At 48.4% G+C, this 25,683-nt stretch overlaps 1 protein-coding gene across 2 annotated transcripts in view; it reads right to left on the bottom strand.

Moving 5' to 3' along the window:
- Osbpl10 (oxysterol binding protein like 10) overlaps positions 1-25,683 on the bottom strand; it is a 247,782-nt gene that overhangs the window by 133,909 nt on the left and 88,190 nt on the right. The window lies entirely within an intron of this gene.

The following is a 25,683-nucleotide window of genomic DNA, read 5'->3' as shown; positions in this document are numbered from 1 at the left end:
CACATGGGCACATGAGCACACACATACACCTAAATAAAAATAAGCCTTTTTTCAAAAAGTGGCATCGGCTCACACATTTTAATACAGAGCAGCTCAGCTCTGGGTTGAAGGCTGACTGTCCCTTAGCCAAATGCTTGGAGTCAGATGTAGTTTAGATTTTAGGCTTTCCCAGATGCTGGAATTTCTGCACGTACGCCATGGATTTATTCCAGGCCTGAGTGGAAAACGTTTAACTCTCTCCTATACATCACACCTTGGGTCTAGACTGAATAACTTTCTATAATACCTTTAGTATACTGGTGGGTGTGTGTGTGTGTGGGTGTGTGTGTGTGTGTGGGGGTTTGTGTGTGTGTGTGTGTATGTGTGTATGTGTGTGTGTGTGTGTGTGGTGTGTATGTGGTGTGTGGGGGTGTGTGTGGTGTAGTGTGTGTGTGTGTGTGTGTGTGTGGGGTGTGTGTGTGGTATGGTATGCTGTATATGTGTGTGTGGTGTGTATGTGGTGTGTGTGTGTGTGTGTGTGTGTGTGTGTGTGTGTGTTATATTATGGCTTCATATGTGAGAATTGCATGCATGTGTGTGGAGGTCAGGAGTCAACCTCAAGTGTCATTCCTCAGGCACTGTCTATCTTTGAGTGTTAGTCTGGGGGTGGGGGGCGGTGTTTGCTGTTGTTGTAAGCCCCAGGGATCACCTGTCCTTGTCTCTTCAGCCTGTGGCTGACAAGGGCAAACCACCACACCAGTTTCTGCAGCTTGAATTCACGTATGCTTTACAAACGAGCCCATCTCTCCGACCCAGCAAGCCTGCATTCTGGCTGCAGCGTGCGGTCGGTCAGGTGGGTCATTTCCAGCTTTCGGCCTATGCTGGCATTCAGAAAGTTTTAGATTTAGGAGCACTTCGGACTTGAGACTAGATATACCTTCCTCTGTCAGGCTAAAGACAGCCTGGCCCACCAAGGATGTACACAGAAACTGCTGGGCTTTGCCCAAACACAGCATTCCCACCCTGCAGTGCCCTCCTGAGGCAGTACATCACTGTCACCATGGCTGCAGGAGCTCCCGGAAGGAGAAAATGGAACGCTTATCTCTCCCTGCATGGTGGGACAGAAGAGATTTCTCTTCATTTCTTCTTGTCCTCAAAGATGAGACTGTTGAAGACTCCAAATTATTCATGTTTTAAAGAGAATTTCATCTTGTGTTAAAATCTAATTGAATTTGTGCAGCTTTCACAGACTTGGTGCTGTGGGTCTGCTGGATCAGCTGGCTTCAAGAGTTGTAAGAAATGCGGAGAAGCAAAGAATGTTGGGAAACTGAGGAGATGGGTCAGTCAGTGAAGTGCATGAGGATCTAAGATTAATCCCCAGAGCCACATTTTTAATAACAATAATAACAACAAACAACAACAACAACAACAACAACAACAATAATAATAATAATAATAATAATAATAATAATAGAAAATAAATTTGAAAGCTGGGCACAGTGGTGTGTATAATCACAAAACTGGGAAGACAAGGGGACCCTTGAGGCTCACCAGCCAGATTGCCTAGCCTACTTGGCAAGCCCAGGCCAGTGAAAGAACGTGTTTTAAAAAGATTAAACTGAGGGAGAGAGCTGGAGAGATGGCTCAGTATGTAATTTGAGGGCTGGAGAGATGGCTCAGTGTGTAATTTGAGGGCTGGAGAGATGGCTCAGTGGGTAATTCGCCTGCTGCCTTGAGGTGCTCCGTGTTATTTGCTAACAAGCCTCTGAGCATGCCTGTGAGGGAATTATCTTCATTCCCTCAATTAGGTGGGAAGAGCTGCCCACTGTGGGTGGCGCCATCCCCTGGCTGCCATCCTGGATGGTGTAAGAGTGGAGAAGGGCAACAGCATGCATGCATCCCTCTCTGCCTCTTGGCAACAGATGAGATGTGAGCAGTGGCTTCAAACTCTGGAAGCCCTGATGTCCCCACCATGATGGACTATGCCCTGCCACTGTGGTCCTTTCTCCCTTAAGTTGCTTTTGTCAGGGAATTTTGTCAGAGTAACTGGAAAAAGAAAAAAAATACACTGCACAAGCATGAGGATCTGTGTTCAAATCCCAAGCATTCAAGTAAAGAAGCCAAAAGGGCCACGCACGCCTGTACCCCAACACCATGGAGATAGACAGAAGGAGAACAGGGCCTTGCTGGCTGCCAGCCTAGCTCCAGGTGCAGGGAGAGACCCTGCCTCAAGGGATTGTAGAGAACAAGGTAGCAGGAAGCCTGATGGCCAATCCTCTGGCTTCTGCATGAACACATTCGCCCAGGTGTGTATGTGCATGTGCACAAGCACAAAAAATGTCAAAAATAAATAAAAGGTGGATGGTGTCTGAGGAATGGCATCCCAGATTATCCTCTGGCCTCTGCACACACACAGACATAAAGAAATCAGGGGGTGTGGATCTGCAGAGATGGCTGAGCAGGTAAAGCACCTGACGCCAAGCACTGTCAGCCTGGGTTCAATCTCCAGGACCCACATGGTCAAAAGAGAGCCAATTCCCAAGAGATGTCCTCTGACTACCACACAGAAGCTGTGTACACACACACACACACACACACACACACACACAAGAGGGGGGTGGAGAGAAAGGGAGAAAGAGAGTGAAAAGATGAATAAATTAATTAATTTAAAAATTAAATCAGGAGGGGTTGGGGATTTAGCTCAGTGGTAGAGCGCTTGCCTAGGAAGCGCAAGGCCCTGGGTTCGGTCCCAGCTCTGAAAAAAAGAACCAAAAAAAAAAAAAAAAAAAAAAAATTAAATCAGGAGAACAGGAATACATGTATCTTTCCAGAGCTAGGCTGAAAAAGCTCATATTCTTGAGGCCCTGGGGACCAAGGGAGAGGATTCAAATGATTACTTCAAAAAGTGGGGGGCCATGGGAGTGGCTTCATCCTCTTAAGCCACATTTGAATTCCAGGGGCCATCTTCCAGTCAACTCCCAGTACAGAGGGCACCAGTCCATCTGCCTCCTGCTTTCTGACCCCCAGATGACCTACGGAAGCCCGTTGGATACACAACAATCCTCAGGCAGGTTCAAGGGTGCAACAGTAAATACCCCACAGGCAACCTCTGATCAGAGAGGCTGACAGGTAACAGCCTCTGTTTCTAAGTAGAGAGCTGGGTTTGGGCTCTACGGCAGTGGTTCTCCCCTTCCTCATGCTGTGGTGACCAACCATAAAGTAACTTTGTTGCTACTTCATAACTGTAATTTTGTTATGAATCTGATATGACGACCGCATGTTACAGGTTGAGAACAGCCACTCTACAGGGTTCTCAGGGTCCCCAGTGAGGCTCAGCTGTCCTCAGCCACACCCTTCCACTTACAGCGAATCCCTCAGGGTTTCCTCACTCTGCTGCCTGGAGTCTCATCACGGCAGACAGACCTTTAAGCACAGGCCCTGTCTTCTGGGAGATTGCAGGGTACCAGGCCCTGGTGTAATGACTGCATGCTTTAGCGGGTGACCTCTCCCATCCGCTGACCCACCCAGCCCCCTTCCTTTCTTTGCCACCAAGATTTATCTTTGTCGGTTCTAGCTGATTTGGCAGTAAATTTTACTTTTTCCCCACCGAGTCTTCTGAGAATTATCCCAACATACGTTTTTAGATAAAGGTTCAGTACAGACATCACAAATAGAGCAAAGGCTCTGAAGCTCACAATGGGGTGGTGTCTGGGACACACGTCACCTATGGTATGGGGATCAAACCCAGAGCCTCATGCATGCTGAGGCAAGGGATCACTCAACCTGACCCTTACTTACCCTGTCTTTACCCTGTATTGTCAGACAGGGCTTCATTATGTTGTCCGGGCTGGCCCTGAACTCACTCACCTATCGCCTAGGTAGGGCCAGGATTTCAATCCTCTTCCCTCAGCTCCCTGAGTAGCTGGGACCACATGTCTGCTCCACCAAGCCAGGCTAGAATCTTACCTTCTGCTTTGTTTTGAGAAAGAGTCTCATGTAGTCTAGGCTGGCCTTGAACTTGCTATGAAACTGACCTTTTTTCTGCCTTCATCTCCCAAGCACACAGTTTACCAGCATTGGGGTGTGAGAGTCAACCAAAGGCAACAGATGCTTCCTCTGGACATGTGGGCAAGGGATGGGGTGGTTAAGCCCGGAGAGCTGCTGGTAGGTGGAACAGTACAAGACTATACCCCTGAGCAGGTATCAGAAGTCCACTGAGAAATTCTGTCTCTCCACGGTTTTTCTACTGTGATCCCAAGGACTGAGTTAGGACACTTCCAACAAAGCATTAATCCCCCTCTCTCAGAAAAAAAAAGAGGCCCTGTGAGCTCTCCACGGGACCCAGCCAAAGTCAACATAATGTCGAAGTATTCTGAAGCACACAAAATGTAGACATAGCAACTGTTAGGATTTGAACGAGCTCTCCTAACTTGTATGTTTCACTACAAATGCAATAAATGTCTTACTCCAGAGAATTTGAAACAGAAAAACAAATAGGTGGGCACAAACCAATGCAACATAATACCAGTCACAATAGCCAAAAGGTAGAGACTACTCAAGTGTCTGTGGACTAATGAAGGGATAATGGTACATCCATTCAGTGGAATATTATACAGCCATCAAAAATGAAGTATAGATAAATGCTACAGGACTGTTGAACCTAATAGCACTAAGCAAGCCAGACATAAAAGGCACAGGTTCCGGGATTCTATCTCTACGAAGTAGACAAAATCAGCAAATCTAAAGTGTCAGAAAGCAGATGTGTGGTTTCCAGGGGCTCCAGAAAGGAAAAAAGAAGTAAAGTAACTACATTAGTGGATACTGGGTTATTTGAGGGGGATGAAAGTTGCTTAGGACTAGGCAGACATAGTAGGCGCATGACACTGTACTAAATGTCACTGAAATGTCCCATCTGGAATGGTTAATTTTGCTACATGCATCTCATCTCAAGTGAGCTTATGCTGTGTTTGCGTTTGCCACGATCTGCTTGTGAGGGTCAGAGGACAACTTGCAGGAGTTTCTGACCTTCTATGATGTGGGTTCTCAGGGATCAAACTCAGGTCCTCAAGCTTGGCAGCAGGGGTCTTTACCCACTGAGATATTATCTCACAAAAGCTTTTTTTTTTTTTTTAAATACAGGATTCTCATGTAGTCCAGGCTCAGACTCACTATGGAGATGAAGGTGATCTCAAACTACTGGCCCTCCCAGTCCTGTCTCTGCCTCCAAAAGCTGATAATACAGGTGAGCTCGCCACACCCAGCTCCAAGGATCGCCTCCTTAGCCCTCATAGTTCTAATAATAAAAGTAATGTAAGGTGTTGAACTGCGTGAGTCTCTATGGAGAATCCTAACATGGTCGGTCTCCCTACTCCCATCTGTGACCAACCCATCCTGAAGGGCTTATCTTAACCTCACAAGGTTTATGGAAAACAACAGAGACATTTCATAGTAAGGCAAATCATATTTCTCCGTCCTCACTTTCTTATTATGCTCATCCATTTGTTCTGAGGCAGAGACTGTCTCCGTAGCCCTGGCTGAACCTGTGCAGAGCAGGTTGTCTCAAACTTGTGGCAATCCCCCTGGCTCCGTTCTCTACCTGGCAACATCACACCTGGTTGGCTTTTGTTTGTTTGTTTAGTTTTTCTTTTTCTTTCATTTGTTTGTTTTTTGGTTCCATTCTTGTTTGGTTTTGTTTATCTTTGTTTAAATGTATGTGTGTGCGCCTGAGTGAGTTTGTGTGTTCCATGTTTGTGCAGGTGTCTGTGGAGGCCAAAGAGCATCAGATTTCCTGTGACTGAAGTGACAGATGGTTGTGAGCCACCTTGTGTGGGTTCTGGGAACCAAATCGGGGTCCTCTGCAAAAGCAATGTATGTCCTTAATCACAGAGCCCTCTGGTTTTGTATTCCCCCTCTGTAACTTTAATTTTTGTAAACCTTTAACCCCCCTTGTAGCCCACCACCCTCCAGAGGTACTGGAAAGGAAACAGTACAAGGGAATTGGACCTGTTTAGAAAGGTTCTTTGGAGTAACTCCTATCTGTGTTGTCTGGAAACAGGCAGTTCAGTTCATAGGTTAGCAGGCAGTGGCAGCTCCATTCACTTCACAACACTTCACAGATTCACCAGCAGTCCAGTTTGGCAGAGTCAGGAGAGCAACAATGGCAGTGGCATGAACTAGCAGAGACAGCTAGGCCTCAGCCTCAGCTGAGTGAGCAAGACGGACCAACAGGAACACCAGGAAGAGTTCTTGGCTGTACCTCCCTCAGGGAAGCGAAGATCAGTGAAGACTGGAGGCCAACAGGCATTGCACAGCTAGCGGTACCAGCAAGCCAAGCTCTGTCTCAGCACAGGTCCTACCTCAGCAGTGCGTCTGTCTCAGCTGACACCACTCTGCCAATCATCCTTAGTCTGTGGAAGTGGCAAGAAACTGCAGCACACCACCAGAAGGTTTTTGGTCCATTTTTTTTTCTCTATGGAGTCCCAACAAACACAGCTCAACTACGCAATGTAAGGCAGACCAATACACGTGTATTGTTAGCAAAGAATCCTTCATCACATGTTCTTTCGTGTGCTTGCTTCAGCAGAACATCCTCTCTCCTGTGTCTGCTTCAACGAAATGTTCCTTCCTAGTCTGCCTGAGCCTTTCATTTACATCCACTCTAATGGAACATTCCTTCACATGTTTGCCCCAGCAAAATGCCATCCAACCGACTTTCCAAAGAATCCACTTCACACCCCCATAGTTTAGTGTGTGTGTGTGTCTGTCTGTCTGTCTGTCTGTCTGTGTCCATCAGTGTATGAGCCTCTGTGTGTGCAAGGATGCACGCCTGTGCATGCAGAGGCCAAAGGCTGGCACCAGTTCCCTGGAGCTGGGGTCACAGTGGACAGTGGGCTTGTTACGTGGGGGCTGGGATCCAAGCCAGACGTCATGACTTAGCAGCAGCAGCAGGCACTCTCAACTGCTGAGCCATCTCTCCAGCCCCTGGTCTATGTTATGGAGAGCAAACGCACAAGCTCCGAGGGTTCTGTTAAGGAGCAGGTGAGTGGATCAGAGTCTCCTCTCGTTCAAGTCTGTGTATTAGAAAAACTGAACTCCAAGAAACAAGCCGTCGTCTCTAAAGTGCTCACCACACCACACCACAGCCTCACCACACCATAGCCTCACCACACCACACCACAGCCTCACCATACCACACCATAGCCTCACCAAATCACCACACCACAGCCTCACCACACCACACCACAGCCTCACCACACCACACCACAGCCTCACCATAGCACAGACTTACCACATCACCACACCATAGCCTCACCACACCACACCATAGCCTCACATCATCACACCATAGCCTCACCACACCACAGCCTCACCACACCATAGCCTCACCACACACAGCCTCACCACTTAACCAAACGACAGCCCTTTCCAGATTGATTTCATTCCAACTTTTTTGAGAGAGAGGGGGGCCGGGAGTGGCGAGAATCTCAGCCTATAGCCAGGCTATCCTGGAAGTCACCATATACACCAGGCTGGCTTCAAATGGGTGGTGATCCCCCTGCCTCAGCCTCCTATCAAGGGACAACAAAGAAGAGCCATCACTCTCAATACACACACACACACACACACACACACACACACACACACACACACCACTGACATAAGAAGTATCTAAGACCTATTCTGAGGAAAATCCTCAAGCTTCAAGCACTGTAAAAAGCAATTTGAAATTCCTCCTCATGTAGATTAAAGCAAGCAGGAGGCAGAACATCCCTCGTGTCTCCTGAGAGCACAGGGGTCGGCAGCAGGGCACCCACGGAGGCTGCTCCAACACCTTTGCAGGCATTGCTGGCAATCATACCGTGTGTCACGGTTTATAATTAATACTATTAATGCTATGGAACCCACCTTTGACTAATCTCTCTGAAAATATCAATTGACTTGCCACACGATGTCTCTGTGACACGCAGAAGGGAAAATTCTCCACCCACTTTACTGGGTAGGAAACCGAGATAGCTAAAGAGAAGTGGCTTAAACCGGCTGTGAGCTGGGGTGACAGACACAAGCCACCGCTCTCTGCTAACAGATCCACACAATTCAAGGCTGGCCTGGTCTAGGCAGTGAGTTGGCCTTGACTATAAACTGGGACCCAGAGCAGGGGGACGAGGTGAGGACAGGGGATGTCAAGGGGATGCAACTTGACACAGACCGGCAGCTGGAATGAAATCGAGCCTGAGGAACGCCAGCTTGTGGTGTAAGGCTACTGAGATCCACAGGGAAAGACTCCTGTTCTGGTTCCATACGCTTTACAGACAAGTTCAAGGCCAATAAAGAAGGGGAGGCAGGGGGACTTCAGTTTCTTTGTATTGGATAGGTCTCACGATACAGCCATGGCTAACCTGGAATCCACTAGGTAAACCAGTTTGAACTTGCGGTAATCCTGCTGTCTCTGCAGTCTGGCCCAGGAATGAGGCGTGCGGCACCACTTCTGGATCACTCACATTTCCTGACTTCCAAACCTGAATCCTCCCTGCCCCCCCACACACACACTGGCGTGTTATATCTACAAATTATACCACAGGGGTCACCCAGGCGCTAGCCCCCCAGCATGGGCTTCGAAACAGAAAAATGAAGGCAGGTGTCCAAAGTCTGCATAGAAAAAAAAATCTTAATAAGAGGAAGATATGAAGGTTTTTTTTTTCTCACTTAAAATGTCAGCTCTCTAATAATATCCTTTTCTATTTCAAACACCAAAATCTAAAGAGACACTTCCTCAGGCAGAGCAAGCCCATGTCCAGAAGTCCCAAGGTACAAAGGTTTCTTCCTCAGCCAGACAAGTGCAGGTAGCTTTAAGGTCAATGCCCCCTTAGCCCCACTCCCCACTAGAGCCCCAACCTCAGCAGTTACCTTGGGGGAGGGCCACAGGCCAGAGAACCGGCAAGAGCTTCTGTCTGCATCTGACCTCAGAGGGATGAGGCAGGAGGAGGCCCGGCTGTTGGTTCTCACCACGGCAGAGTGGGTACAGCCCATGAGGCCCAGACATCAATGCCCTGTCCAGGCAGGCACCAGGGGCCCAGGCTCACAGGCCACTCTCTTCGCCAATGCGAAAGAGTATAGGGCAGATAAAACCCGGCAACGAAACAAGGAACACATGTGGCTCCCCTCAGACAAATGCAGAAGGGTCTCTGACTGCAAATTCCAGAGTCTGCTAGCAGCCAGGTGGAGCGGGACCTCCATGCGAGGGCACCAAGTCTCGAATTAGAACCTCTGGCAACTTTTATCTGCATCCCTCCTTGCGCAAAGCCGGAGAGGTCGGGCACATGATGGATGGACTGCCCTGCTTCTGGCAACGAGAGCGGGGCTTTTCCCAAGAGCAAAATCTCAAGTACACAACAGCCCCACCAGCTCGCTTCTCTGGTATGCGCTGAAACGCCATTTCCCAGAAGCTGAGGGTAGGGGTGGGGCTGCGGTGGAAGGAAGCACAGGCCAACAGCTCCCAGTCTCACTTCTGCCCAAGCCAGGTAGACACCTCACCACTCTGATACTCAGTCCCTTTGCCCGCAGACCTGCCAAACAGGGCTGTAGCCTAGGTGGCTCTCGCCGCCTGGGAACACTCAGCACAGTCTGCAGGTTTGTCGGTGGTCACGACCAGTTTGGGATGGAGGTATATGCTACCACCATCTAGTGGGAACCAGCTAGAGATGATGCTGAATGCCTCCCTGGGCTCAGGAGAGCCATCCTCTTGAGACTGAGCCTCCATGCCCAAGTGCTGATGCCAGGGAGAAACCCCAACGAGGAGCAAGAATGCTTGTGAAAGGAGCTGAGGGTGCACCGTTCCCTGCAGAAGAACATTGTCTGCGCTTTCTGAACACGCTACCTCTCTCCTGGCTTTGTGCTGCGGAGGTAACTTGGTAAGGTGCTTGCCACACAAACATGAGAACTCAGACCCAATGGCCAGAACCAAGTAAAAAGCAGAGTGGGTTGGCACTTGCTTGGAATCCCAGACTGGAGGATCCTGGGAACTCCGTGTCCAGCAGCGTAGCCTACCAGTGAGGCCCGGTCCCAGTGAAGACTGTGTCTCAGAAACTAAGGTGGTTAGCTCCTAAAGGATAACATCCCAGGGGCAGCAGGTTAACCTCTGGTCTACACACCCACACTCACACGCACATATACACTCACACACACATACACACACCCTCACTCACACATACTCACATGCACACACATGCACACACACACACTCACACACACACATACACTCACACACGCATACACACATGCACACACACACTCACACATACTCACACACACATACTCACATGCACACACACATACACAGATGCACACACACGCACACACACACACACACACACACACACACACACACACACACATACACACATACACACACACACACACACACACACACACACACACACACACATGCACACACACACACACTCACATTCTCTCCCACACACATAGTCACACACACACACACATACCACACACATACACTCACATACACACACACACGCATTCTCTCTCTCCCTCATACACACACACACACACACACACACATGCACACTCACATGCGCACACACACTCACATTCTCTCTCACATAGTCACACTCACATGCACACACACACTCACATTCTCTCTCACACAGTCACACACACATGCACACACACCACACACACGCACACGCACACACACCACACACACACACCACACACACACACACATGCACTCGCATGCACACACTCACACAGACGCATACACATACACACACTCACACATACACACACATGCACACACACATACACACATACTCACACGTACACACACACTCACATGCACACACAGTCACACACTCACATTCTTTCACACACACACACACACACACACACACACGACTCCTTTCCTTGTTTAATTTGGTTGGCTGCTATTTTAACCAGTACACGGTTAGACTAGGAATATAAAGCTACCCTGCTGAAAGCTGTAAAGGGCAGAGTACCAGAAGGGACGTGTGCACACACAGTAAGCAGCTTACTGATGCCTACAGTGTGGTGCATGGGAGAAAAAGCCTTATTCCAAGATGCACAGGGATATGCCCAGTAACGGGATCTACTGAGGACAGAAGATGCGGCAAAGGTAAGCCGCCAAGAGAAGAGAAGGAGCCACCCCAAACAGTGGGGTCAGCAGGCGGTAGCAGCTTTTGCCAGATGCTGAGCTGGCCTCAGGAGGAGTTGGAAAAAAAGATCCAGAGGCAGATGCCAAGCCAGTAATGGAATGCGGGGTTCCTTCTAAATGCCTCCAGAGCTTCAACCAAAACCCCGCCGCTGAAAACCTGGTAGGGGATTTGGAGGGGTGGCTGTCGGGAGACAGCAAAGTGCTACTTGTAGATTGGCATCTGTGGGACAGGAACAAACTCATCAAATCAGTAAAGCAGGCAGCAAAGTACTTGAAGCCAGCGCCTGGTGGGAGGGGAGCAGACCCCCCTGAATCCGTAGCATCCTTCTTTTCCAGCCTGGGCCCAGCAGGACTCTTGCAAACAGAAGGGTTGAGAAAAAGAAGGGCATCCTGCCACCAACAAGGCAGTGACTTGAGACTGCACTCTCAACATTTGCAAGCACGACCACGGAGTGGGCTTCAAGAAGTGTGCACCTCAAAGAGATCAGGAAATCCACCATGAGGGAGTGGGGCTCCTGCTGCGCCCCGTGAGGATGTCTGGAGCAAAGGAGCAAAGAAAGTCTCCCAATGTCCCCCTGCATACTTGTCCAGAAAGGGCAGCACCAAGCTTAAGAACTCACCAAACAAGATTCAGACCGCGGCAACCTGGTCACCGGGTACAGAGTCTACAGCCTGGGGCTGGGGAGTGTAGCTCCATCAATGTGTGCCTGGCCTGCACAATGCCCTGGTACCGGAAACCAGGGATGGCAGCGAGGCCTGTAATGCCAGCACTCGGGCTGTGGAGGGCAGGAGGATCTATAGTTCAAGGTCATACTAAGCTACTTTGAGTTTGAGGCTAGCCTGGGCTACCTGAGACCCTGTCTCAAACAAAACAAAACAAAGTCTATAGTCAATGTTAATGAAAACCAAATGTCAAAGTATAAAAAATATCAAAACAAACAAACAAATCTACAAATCCGGCCTTTCTTTCTCAGAACACAACTCAGATGGGGGAGGGACAGATGGATTCGGTTGTGTCTTACAGGTCTGCCTCTGTGACTACAAACCCAACACTCTACTAACTTTACCCTCTTCTTCAGTTTCCTGTGTGACTTGCAAGAGATTCATCATTTACAAAGCTGCCTCCTCCCTTTCTGGGCTCAGAGAGGTCATTTTCCTTCCGCATCTCAGGAAGCGGACTGTACTCTGCTCTAACTGGAGGTCACAGAACTTCTGTCCATCTGGGGCGACACACTCATGGGGAGCCTCATCCACCTGCTTTGATGGATCAGGGGTCTGGATTTAAAACATAGACCCTGAGATGGAGAGATGGCTCAGTGGGTAAGAGCACGTGCTGCTCTCTGTGGGGCCCAAGTTCAATTCCCAGCACACACATCTAGTGGGTTAGATCATCTACAACTTCAGCTCCAGGGCATCCAGCGCCCTCTTCTGGCCTCTGCCAGTAATGCACTCATATGTATAACCCCCCACCCCCCCCACACACACACAACATACATGCTCACATATAAAATAAAATCTATGCGAAGCCCCCTACCAGCTATGTGATCTGAAGTAGTTAGCCATGACATATCAGAATTTTACCTTCATTCTCTGTTATGAAAGTAAAGGGGCTGTAGAGATGGCCCAGTGGCTTGACACTGGTGTTCTTCCAGAGGACCCAAGTTTGATTCCCAGCACCCACATGGCAGCTCACCATCTGTAACTCTGGGTCCATGGGATCTAATACCTTCTCCTGGCTTCAGCGGCACTGGGCACACATGCATCATAACAACTGATTTGCAGACAAAACATGCATGCATTAATAAAATAATTCTTTTAAAACACTGTAAGAGTTTAAGACAAAAAGAAGAAGCTATGGTTGGGGATACTAGGAGGCTGTGAGGGGCCCACTGGTTCAGGCCTGTCATCTCAGATATCTGGGAGGCTGAGGCAGGAGGATTAAAACTCAAGGCTTTCCTGGGCTGCAGAGGGAATTCAAGGCCAGTCTGGGATCTCAGTGAGATGTTGTCTCAAACAAAAAAGTAAGGAGAGGGCTGAGGTGACAGTTCAGTGGTAGAGTATTTGCCAAGCATGCACAAGGCCCCGGGTTCAACCCCTGGGATCAAAGAGGTTCAGGAAAAAGAATCAGACTAATGTCTTATTAAAGAACTTAACATTCTTCCTCGAATTCTGACAGCTGACAGCATAATAATTTTCTACACATATGGGATATTTCTACAGGGTGTCCACAAACTTCTTTCATGATGTACAAATGATTTCTAGAAGAAAAAAAAAGTCATTCTTAGAAACAAGCCAGGCCACTGAGATGACTCCATAAAGACACGTACACCTGATGACCTGAGTCTGATCTCAGAACCAACACAACAGGAAGACAGCAGGGACTCCCTGAAGTTGTCCTCTGACCTCCGCACACAGTGGCACAGGAGTGTGTGTGCAAATGCACATGTGTGTACATACACACGGAGAGGCAAACAGGCGTGGTTTAAAAAAAATTAAGTCTAGATTGATTGGTATTGCTGTAGCCACAACCTGAAATCTGTGTACATCTCCTTAACTTATATGGGGTGTGTTTGCGTGTGTGTGTGTGTGTGTGTGTGTATGTGTGTGTGTGTGTGTGTGTGTGTGTGTGAGAGTGTGTGTGTGAGTGTGTGTGTGTGGAGAGTGTGTGTGTGTGTGTGTGCATGTGTGTGTGCGTGTGAATGAGTGTATGTGTGTGTGTGTGTGGTGTGTGTGTGTGTGTGTGTGTGTGTGTGTGTGTGTGTGTGTGTGTGTGTGTGGTGTGGTGTGTGTGTGTGTGTGTGTGTGTGTGTGAGTGTGTGTGGTGTGTGTGTGTGTGTGTATGTGTGTGTGGTGTGTGTGTGTGTGTGTGTGTGTGTGTGGTGTGTGTGTGTGTGTGTGTGTGTGTGTGTGTGTTGTGTGTGTGGGTGTGTGTGTGTGTGTGTGTGTGTGTGTGTGTGTGTGTGTGTGTAGACTAAAGGACAATTTGCTGGAGTCAGTTTTCTCCTTTCACCATGTGGGTTCTGGGAATTGACCTCAGGTCCTTGGGCTTGGCCGTAAGTCCGTTACCCACTGAGCTACTCCACTCACCTAAGCCCTTTTGAAAAGTTAAGACTTTCAGGAGAGGGTGATGCTGAAGGAGAGCTTTGGTGGGAGTGAGGGGATGAGGGAAGAATAAATGACCAAAACACATTCTGCACACACATGAAAACACCAAAATAATTTGGATTAAAGAACTGCTTTAAAAATCCATTTTTATGACTTATTATCAGTCCGCTTGGTTTGCACACCTTTTGGGTTTTAACTGGAAGAAAGCAGAAAAGGCCTGGCCTAGACACAGCATAGCACACACTGGCAGGGACCAGGCAACTGCTCTGGACAGCTGACCCCGCCTTGTCACCCACGGTGAAGTTCCACACAGAAAGCGTCTGGAGACTACTTGCTGTTAACCCCCTATAGAAACAGCCTTCAACAGAAAACAGAAACTCAACCTTTTGTGCTAGAACAAAGCGCACACAAGCTGGGCGGTTAAGTAACCAAACTGCGTCAACCACACCCTTGTGGGGTTTGTTTAACTGAGGGGTAAAGACCAAGACAGTCTCACTACATTGACCAGGCTGACGTCCAACTTACAGTGATTCTCCTGCCTCAACCTCCCTCCCTCTTGAGCACTGGGATTACAGGCTGCCCCACACCTGGACAATACTTATTATATCTATTAGTCTAAAGCTCTCCTCGACTGAGACCACATTCCTGTCAGTATTAGCCCCTTCCTCTTAGGCAAGATGGCTAGCTCGCGTTTAAAATTACGCTTGAGAAGGTCCTCGAAATTGCTGCACGTTATTAAGATAATAAAAAAAAATCCCCAAACTTTATTGTTTCAATAAAAGCTGTTCTTAAGTTGTGTTTTATTTACCTAATTCGGTGGTACATTTAGGAGGGCGACTCACATTTACTTATAAATACCCAAAAGGCAGTTGAGACTGAAAATTCCAGGAGAAGAATGGCATCAGGCCTAACAGACAAGGAATACCATTGCCCCACAGCAGAATCGGAAAGACAGAGGCGAGAGAAGAGTAAATGTCAGCCAGGTTCATCCAGGGCTACCCACCAGGAGTTCAGCAAATGCTCAAACTCTCAGTGTACCAGAGGTCCCCAAAGACCTGCCACTCAGGAGAGCAGATATGATTTACCCATAACTCCCTTCAGCTTCTCTGCCTGGGCGCTTTACACGTCAAAGTCTGTGCAGGGTGTGAAACGGTGTTTTTAACGACTCAGGGTGGTGTGTTACGCTGTAAGATGTGAGTGGATTTGAGGATAAACATGAGAGAGGTTAGAGAAATGGCTTAGTCAATAAAGTGCTTACTGCACAGGCATGGAGGCCTGAGTTTCCAGGCTCGGCACCACTGAGCAAGGATAACAACAACAGACAGACAAATGTGGATGGAGGTAGGGAGCCCATGAGGCCTCGGACCTGCACAAAGAAAGACAGGCAACTAAGGAATGCCTCGAGCAGAAACCGTCTTCTCCAGGGAAGAGCAGGCCAATAGGGTATGCACTGTCAGAGGGCCAGCCCGGAAAAGCATTAAGAAAGGCTATACAGACTAAGTAGAGTGTATGTATGTGCACGTGTGCATGTGTGTGTGTGCCTGTGTGTGCGTGCCTGTGTGTGTGCCTGTGTGTGTGCCTGTGTGTGTGTGTGTGTGTGTGTGTGTGTGTGTGTGCATGTGTGTGTGTGTGCCTGTGTGTGTGTGTGTGTGCACGTGCCTGTGTGTGTGTGTGTGTCTGTGCGCGTGTGTGCCTGTTTGTGTGTGCCTGTGTGTGTGTGTGTGTGTGTGTGTGTGTGTGTGTTTGCCTGTGTGTGTGCCTGTGTGTGTGCCTGTGTGTGTGTGTGTGTGCCTGTGTGTGTGTCTGTGTGTGTGCCTGTGTGTGTGCTGTGTGTGTGCCTGTGTGTGTGCCTGTGTGTGTGTGTGCCTATGTGTGTGTGCCTGTGTGTGTGCCTGTGTGTGTGCCTGTGTGTGTGCCTGTGTGTGTGTGTGTGTGTGTGTGTGTGTGTGTGTGTGTGTGTCTGTCTGTGTGTGTGCACCTGTGTGTGTGCACCTGTGTGTGTGCCTGTGTGTGTGTGTGTGTGTGTGTGTGTGTGTGTGTGTGCGCCTGTGTGTGAGCTGTGTGTGTGCCTGTGTGTGTGTGCCTGTGTGTGTGTCTGTGTGTGTGTGCCTGTGTGTGTGTGTGTGTGCATGAGTTTTAAAGTGAGCAAGAAGTGATAAACATGAGGGTTTGGAGGAAGAAAGGAAACAGGAAAATGATGTAATTATATAAACAAAAAAAGTAAAAAATTATTTTTTAAAAGTGTGCCTTGTGGTGGAGGGTTGGGCCTGTGTTTAGCTCAGTGGTGAGTGCCTGTGTGTGTACCCTTGCCCTGTGTGTGTGTGCCTGTGTGTGTGTCTGTGTGTGTGCCCTGGGTTTAAAGTGAGCAAGAAGTGATCCCCAGCTCAAAAAAAACAGAAAATGGAAAAAAAAAAAAAAATAAGAAATTGGGGGGGTGGTAGGGCGCCTGTAACCCCAGGCCTGGGGAGGGAAGAACAGGAAGGACCCCTGAGGCTCACTGGTCAGCTGTTCTTTTTGAATCAATGAGCCCCAGCTTCAGTGAGAGACTCTGACTCAAAAACCAAGGTCAAGGAACTAGAGGTCATTCCAAGGGTAAAGGTGCTGCTGCTAAACCTCAGAATCTGAGTTCAAACCTTGGGACCACAAGGTGTAAGGAGCCGCTCAACTCCCAAAAGTCACCCTCGGACCTATGCGCGCACACACACACACACACACACACACACACACAGAGACAGAGACAGAGAAACAGAAGAGAGAGACAGACAGACATGTGAGATTTCATACTGGTACTATTAATCAACCCCTTCAACCTGAGGTCCAAACACCCTCCCTGACATCTGGCCATGGAAAAGATCCAGACATAGGACCATGAGAGGCTGGCTCCTCTAAAGGGCCAGATATCCCGCCATTCCATGTTGGGGAAGCATCCACCCAACTAACTGAGTTTAATTCAAATAAAGGAGAGAAAGCAGTATGTCTCCAAAGGCCATTAAACTTTAAACACTTCCAGCCGCATCAAGTAAAATCAGACCAGAGAGACAAGAAAAGGAGCCACACAGGAGTTTGGCAAGAAATCAGGGCTTATCAAACACCCAGGATATTCAGCGTGAAGATTCTCAAATGATGAAACACGTTGGTGGCCACCCTGGGTGGGGAGTCTCTCTGCTGACACAGAGACTAGCTTGACTGATCTATGCAAATTTCATTGATACTCCACATGCAGAAGAGAGACCAGCACTCGGCCAATCACATTGGCTCTGTTTTTTGTTTGCCTGCAGGAATGAACCACCACGTGCATGCAGTACCCTTGGATGCCAGCATGGGGCATCAGATCCACCCAGACTGGAGTTACTGGCAGTTGTGAGCTGCCAGGTGGGTGCTGGGAATTGAGCCCAAGTCCTCTTTAATGGCAATATTCTTAATTATTGAGCCCTCTCTTGGGTCCCCCTTACCCACCCCTCACAATTTTAAAAATGGGGACTCATGTATCCCAGCAGCTGAGGTCATAGGTGTGTCACTCAGTTTACGGGGTGCTAGGAACTGAATCAGGACTTCCTGCATGCTTACCCAGCACTCTACCCACTGAGCTATGACCCAGCTCCAGGAAGGAAAGGCAAGGCTTCAAGAGCTTGAAGCAACTGCTCACGTTGCACTCACAGTCAGAGAGGGATGCTTGCTGCTGCTCAACGCTTCTTCTCCATTTATCCCAGGACCCTGCTAGGGAATGGTACCACCCACAGTGGGCAGATCTCCCCATCTCAGTTAAGACATCAATATTGCCCCCACAGGCATACCCAGAGTTCCTAAGTGATTCTAGATCCTGCCAGGTTGATAATTAATGCTAATCCTCACAAGCAGTCAGGGATTGCTTGTTTTCCTCAGCAATTGTCTCGCAGGGTCCAACCAACCCCTATCCTGTCAGCTCCATGCCCCTCAAGGAAACTAACTCAGAGCCTGGTTCTGTCCTCGGAATGTGACAGACTGACAGACACAATCCCATGTGATCCTCACTACCCATAATTCCATGCTCCTGTGGATGGCTTTCCTCTTTCAGTGGAACCCAGCCTTGGTGGGTACTAGCCAGTGCTATCCACCCCACGCTCTACAGTGCTTGCCTTTAACCCCACAACCCCTCAGAGGGTAAGATCAGAGCCATTCACCACCATATACAATATGAACACTGCCAAAATAGTTTAAGTTTTGGTTTTCTTCTTTGTCCCAGAGGTTTGAAGTCTTTTGGGTTTGCTGCTGTTGTCTTGCTAAGGATTAAACCTAGGTCTTTGAGAATACCATGGCAAGTGCCCTGTCGCTGGACGCTGCTGGAACTTTCTAAGGCATGAAGAAATGTTAACATTTGGGCAGCTTATTAAACTTTTTGAAGAATTGTCCCTACAAAGTCAGGTTCAGGGTGTTTCTGAGACACTCTGTGACCTATCTTCAGGTAGGACCTCACTCAACAGCTCAAACTGTCCATCAGCAAATATTCACCCAAACGGACATGTTTGTGATATAAAAAGAAACGGTATATGGCCTTGGGAGAGAGCTCGGTGAGTAAAGCCTTTGCCTCATAAGTGCAAGAACCTGAACGCAAGCCTCCATATCTGCATAGACAGCTGGGCCTGATTGGTGGCTCCCTCACAGTCCCAGCGACCACAAGATGAAAGGCAGAGCCAGACCTCCAGGAGTTTGCAGGGCAGCAACCCTCGCCTACGCCATGAAGTTCCAAGCCAGGAGAGACTGTGTCTCAAACAAAAAGTTGAAGGCTCTTGAGGAAGGACACCAGAGATTTCCCTTTGTCGTGCACTCATGGGAACCGCACTGCCCCTCCCCTACACACCCCTAGAAGGAAGAACTGATATCTGGGATGCGCTTGACATCAGGATGCTGACACCACCGCAGGGTTAATGTCATCACACTGCCCAGAGTGCCAAACTCAGATCTGAGGCTAAAGAACATTAGAGTGCTCTCACAGCGGTGGGGAGGACAGGCTAGTTAGGGCGTGAGCGGCCCAGACACTCTGTTCCTCATACCCCATAAATGGCTCTCACAGGTAAAAAGAAAAAAAAAAAGCTGAAAACACAAAATGTCAGCCACAAAGGTGGAGAAAACATTTGCAAATCGACCTTCTGACAAAGGTCATGAAACCCCTAGATAACATACAGTGTCAATAAACATGCTTCCAAAGAAGATGTGTAGATGGCTAATTAGTGTACAGGAGGACACTCAGAGAGAGCGAGAGAGCAAGAGAGCAAGAGCGAGAGAGAGTGAGAGAGAGAGAGAGCACGACAGATCGGGGAGAGAGTAAGAAAGAGGAGAGAGAGCGAGAGCGAGCGAGCAAACAAGCGAGATGAGAGAGAGAGAGAGAGAGAGAGAGAGAGAGAGAGAGAGAGAGAGAGAGCGAGCGCGCGAGCAGGCACTCTGTACCCACCCCACTGCTGCCTGACAAATGTTGACAAGGTAAGGAGATGAAGAGGTAGCTCAGCGGTTAAGAGCGCTGACCGCTCTTCCCAAAGGTTGATACTCAGCACCTCATAGCAGCTCACAACCTTTTGCTACTCCAGTTCCAAGGGATTCAGTGCCCTCTTTGGGGCTCCATGGGCACCAGATGTGCACATGGTGCACAGACATACATACATACAGGCAAAGCAATGGCACACAACAAATATAAATAAGTAAAAACAAATACATAAATAAATAGAGATGAGATGAGGGGTAGAAGGGGGAGGGGAAGGAGGGGGAGGGGGAGAAAGAGGACAATGTCAATGACCATGATCACCACTACAGGGCAGTGCTCTTGCTTTGAAAATGGCGTGCTTGGGGTATCCATCCTAAAGAACAGAAACACGCAAGCACTGTGACCAGCGGCCCATAATGGCCCACACATGCACAACAGTTACTTCCGCGCCTGCTAACCCTAAAGCCTGCCTGACACCTGGAGACGAATAACAGAGCACGTGACCAGAACCACCAATCAGATGGTGCCAGCTACCAAGGGCAAGATGTCGCGGACCAATGGGGTGTGGGTGATTGGTATAAAGCCCCGCCCCCAAGCCTGCAATAAACTTTTGCCACTCGCCTGACTCCTGGAGTCGCTGTCGTATTGTTTACTCTGTGCCTCTTACCCCTGCCCCCAAGCAACACATTTAGAAATTCTTAGCTACGTTATTCATAATAGTCAACGCACGAAAGCAGGGGCCGAGGACACAGCTCAGTGAGTAGGTGAGTGTTAGCCTAGGATGCCTTCTGTTCAAAACTGCATGAACCAGGTGTGGTAGCCCAGGCCTGTAATCCTAGCTGAGGAGTTCAAATAATAATAGTAATAATTATAATTATAATTATAATTATAATTATAATTATAATTATAATTATAATTATAATTATAATAATTATAATAATAATAATAAAAACAACACAACGTTGGGATGCCTTTTGCTTTAATGTTACACTTGAGTTTTACTGCCTGGAAAAACTGTTCTGTTCTCTACACATGAAAGGACTCCTCATACTTCGTGTAATGCTAACCACTCTTAATATGTATGGAAATGGGGACCTTTAAGGTCTGTTTTTGAAGAATGCAAGTCCATCGATACCATGATTAACAATGTGCCTACTAGCGCTGACTTACTAGCACTGTCTTAATGGTGGGGAGGGGAGGGGAGAGGCAAAGCTCACGCTCACAGAGCAGGCAACACTAGATCAGATCCACCCGCCAGGGGTCGCAACAGCATCAGGTGCGATTTCTCTTAGGACAGTAAGGAAGGCTGTAACCCGCCTGAGTCCCGGCCAGCGTTGGGGCTCAGAGAACAGGGGCCTTGAGGACAGAACAAAGGTGCTCAGGAGGGTACCTTGCTGTGTGAGGAGAGGATGTATGAACAAGGCGACATCGGAGACAGTGTGCTGGGGACCCCTAGCCTTGAACACACTGCCATAGGCCAGGCCAGAAAAGGGAGAAACCAGTGGAAACACAGGAGCATGCTGGCCTCATCTTAGGAAGCTCAGGACCACTTAAGGAAGCAGGGAACCACACGGTGGGAAGCCATCCCCCCTCCTCGGGATGTTTGCGCCATACACAACTCCAGTGCCCGAGATGTCCTGCCACAGGACGGTATATCACACCACAGGGAAGAAAGGCTCTCTTCCTGTCACATGGGCAAGGTAAGTACAGAGGGAAGGCAGCCAAGATCTTACAGCTGCAGAGCCTAGAAAGGACCAGACCTCACAGCAGGGGGAAGAGGGAGGAGGGAGGGAGGCAGGGAGGGAGGGAAGGATGGATGGAGGAAAGAGGGTGACAAGGAAAGAGGGAGGAGGAGGGAAGATGGAGGGAGAGAGGGGGAGAGCAATGGAGGTAGAGAGGAGGGTGACAGGGAGGGGGGGGGGAGAGAAGAAGGAAGGTTCATTTTAAAAAGGAATGCAATGAAGGGTTAGGATGGATAGACAAAGAGATTAAAAGAAACTGGGAAGACTCAGGGTTTTCAGGGAGGAGGGACACCAGACCAAGGCAACTCTTTTTTTTTTTTTTTTTTTGCACACAGGTGTTAGGATATAGTTCAAAGCCTTAAATAGACACTGGGTGTCTCTACCACTGCTGTGAACAGACACCATGACCAAGGCAACTTTTTTTTTTTTTTTTTTTTTTTTTTTTTTTTTTTTCGAGCTGGGATCGAACCCAGGGCCTTGCGCCATGCTAGGGGCAAGCGCTCTACCACTGAGCTAAATCCCAACCCCACCAAGGCAACTCTTAAAAGGACAACATTTAGTTGGGGCTGGCTTACAGGTTCAGAGGTTCAGTCCATTATCATCAGGATGGGAACATGGCAGTGTCTAGGCAGACATGGGGCTGGAGGATCTGAGATTTCCACCTCTTGTTCTGAAGGCTGCTAGCAGAATACTGGCTTCCAGGCAGCTAGGGTGAGGGTCTTAAAGCCCATACCCACAGGGACACACTTTCTCCAACAAGGCCACACCTCCAAAGAGTGCCACTCCCTGGGCCAAGCATATACAAACCACCACACTGGGAAATTCCCTTCTTAGAAACCATTAGGAACAACAGATACTTTAGCCAGCGCTGTCCAACCGAACTTTCTGTGATCACAGAATTATCTACACCAGTACTGCCTAATACAGTCAGCAGTGCAGTGTGGCCGCCGAGCACTGGAAAGTGGTAAGTGTGTGTATGTGCTATGCACACATTTTCTTCAAGTGTGTGCACGTGCTGTATGAACACACCTGTGTGTAGGTGCACATACCTATGTGCCCGCACAGGGGCCAGGAGAAAGCAAAGCAGCTTCCTGTCACTGTCCACTTGTTCCTTTGAGGCAGGGTCTCTCACTGAACTTGGATCTTCCTTGCATTTTTTCTCTCAGCTAACTTGCCCTGTTATTAATGGCTTAACCCTATTCCTCAAAGGAACCAGAGAATATCTACCCAGAAACCAAATTCTCCTCCAGAGTCTGAACCCTCCCTTTGTTCCTGTGATTTGTTAAATATGCAAATATTCAAGGTTTGTTCCCCACCCCACTTCCTGTTCCCAAAACAACGTACAGCTAAACTGGTAATTTAAACACAGCCATAAACTATCAACTCACTAGAAGAAAACAAATGCTTTCAGGATGTTGGCAGAAGAAAGACCCTAACAAAACACAATTCGAAACCGAGACCCAAACAAGGAAACTTTCATAAACATGACCATAAAAAATTTAAATGTTCCACTTAGCAAAACAAAAAAATCTATTCAAGCTCAAAAAGCAGCTGAACATAGAGAGGCCTGCTTGTAATCGCAGCGCTCGGTGGAAAGGCCTGCCTATAACCCCGGAACTCAGAAGGCTGGACAGGGCATGAGTTCAAGGTCAGCCTGGGTTACATAGTGACGACTTGTCTCAAAAATAAATAAATAAAAATTCAATATGTAAACACTCTAGTAGGAGAAAATATCTAACAGTAGGAATAACAGTTAAAATATTCTCCATAAACAAAGAATAATTGCAAATCCAGAGGAAAACTGAACTGGGCAGAAGAACATTACAAAGTAACAGCTTACATACAAAAACAGTGTATGGCTCTGTGGTAGACTTGGCATGGACAAGGACCTCAGCTTAAACTGACATGTGTTCTATGCAGGTTTGAAAGCGTACTGAGCTGTAGGCATGACTGGTGAAATGACTTTGTGCCCATCCTGACCTGTGGCATCCCACATTAAATGTCTGTCGCTGTTAAGGTTCCTGAGTGGGGAAAGGAAAATGTTGCTCGCTAAGTTAACGGGAGAGCATGCTTGTGCTACTTCCTATCATCATGTAAGCACAAGAACCTGGTGTACGAGTAAGCGGCCCCCTATGCGCAGAGGCCACAGGAGACCCTGGAGTCCTGCTCTGTCACTCTCAGCCTCATTACTTTGAGTCAGGGTCTCTCGGTGAACCTAGAGACAGGCTGGTTTAAATATCTGAACCTCAGAGATCCTGCTGCCTCTGCCTCCACAGTGCTGGGGTTGTAGGCGCATGCGCAGTTTTCCTTCTAATCATTCGGGTGCATGCGCAGCTTTTCTTCTAATCAGGGCTAGGATCTGAACTCAGATCCTCGTGCACTGTGAGCCACTCAGTCCTCTCTCCAACTTATACAGAAACCCTTTTTAGAAGGCAATTTAGAAATGTGAAATTTCAAAGGACAGTGACCATGGAGACACATGCCTATAACTTCTGTAATCAGGAATTCAAGGCCAGCCCGGGCTACCTGACACTGTCTCCAAAAATCCATGAAAATAGAAGGAAGAAAAGAAAAAAAATTCAGACAACTTAATAATGTGGTGACAGTCATTTTCTGAGCACCATTCACACCCTAAAAAGATTAAAGCTAATCTGTGTGTCAGATATGGAGAGATCTCAAAAATGTATTCATAAGGGGAAAAAAACAGAGAGATTCCATTCATATAAGACTAGACACAGATGCAGGTACAGGCAGATAAACACACACCAACCAATCACCAGCTCTTTCCTGAATTTACCAGAGTGCACACAAGAACAACCCACTAGGAGTAGCATCGTCTCCAGCCAGCAGATCTGCAATGGCTTGGGACCGAGCCTTTTTATCTTATATTCTCCCAGTTCATTAAAATAAAACAGTGGAGATCTGGGGTGTGGCTCAGTGAAGGGCTCACCCAGCATGCACAAGGCCCTAAGCTCAGTCCCCAGCACCAGGTAAACCAGTCACGGAGGCAGACAGATGCCTGCAATCCCAGAACTCCAGAGTTCTGTTGTGAGTCCAAGGCTAGCCTGGGCTACACAGTGGAGACACGCTCAAGTCCAAGGTCATCCTTGACTTAATAGTAAATGAGACTCTCAACAAAAAGGAGAAAAAGAATAGGAGGAAGACAAGGAGGTGCATACAGGAAAACAAACTGCCCTGTCTGGACATTTATAAAATACTGAGGAAGTGGCCAGAAACTCCCTCTCTGGTTCCTGGAAAACAATCGGGGGCGGAGGTGGGGGGTTGGAGGGGAATGGCTTTTGGAGAAGGAACTTGCCTACAGTGAGCGAGCGCCCCTCAACACCAGCTCAGGCCAGGCCAGGGGGCGGGGGAAGTGAGGGTGTTGTTCAAAGCAAACAAGGGGTTTCCTTCCCAAAGTCATATAAACTCAGTGGGAGAAATGTTTAGAGGTAGAGTAGGGAGTAAAGCCAACTCTGCCAGCTCTCACCTAAGAGCCAGCACATAGGAGGAGCCCTAGGCTAGCCTGGGCTACACAGTGAGACTCCCAATCCCTATCTCAGAAGTGGAAGTGGGTGGGGACACGGAGAGACCTAAACTACAAAGCACCTCATGGCACCATGAGTAAGCAGCGAGCACGTTATAGCAAACGGAAGAACTGGAAGCTTCGAAGCCTGGGACCAGAAGTATAGAGCGTGGGGTAAAACACTTGCCTAGCGAGCACGCCGCCTTGCGTTTGATCCCTGGAATTACAACAGAAGAGTACAAGTTTGAAATGCGGCCAGCGCCTTCTTGTCAGATACACACACGGAACACAGACAGACACAGCCATTGGATGCCGTAACTAAGTCTGAACCAATGAGAGAGCCCCGTTCAAGTGTTCTATATCAGCACGTATCGTTCTGCATGAAAGCATCTGGCAGGGGCAGCCTGCATTTTGTCTAGGCTCTAAAGTCACGAAAATGCCCACCCCCTCTCTCCTCACATCAAACACGAGCTCTCCCAAGATTCTGAGACCAAAATAAGTCATCCCTGCCAAATTTCCTAAGGACAGTTTACAGGCTTAGAATGCAGGCACTCCCTGCAACTACATAACCAATGTCAGGTCTCAGTCCCTACACCATTCAGTCTTCCCAAACTGTACCTCAGGGTGCTCTGTCTCTACGGTGAAGTCTCCCACCCGAGCTTCTCTGTGGGACTATCTGTAGCTGTCT

The sequence above is a fragment of the Rattus rattus genome, chromosome 8 (assembly GCF_011064425.1).
Source record: "Rattus rattus isolate New Zealand chromosome 8, Rrattus_CSIRO_v1, whole genome shotgun sequence".
Lineage (NCBI taxonomy): Eukaryota > Metazoa > Chordata > Mammalia > Rodentia > Muridae > Rattus > Rattus rattus.
Note: the sequence above shows the minus strand (reverse complement) of the source record. Positions and strands in the feature narration are given on the sequence as shown.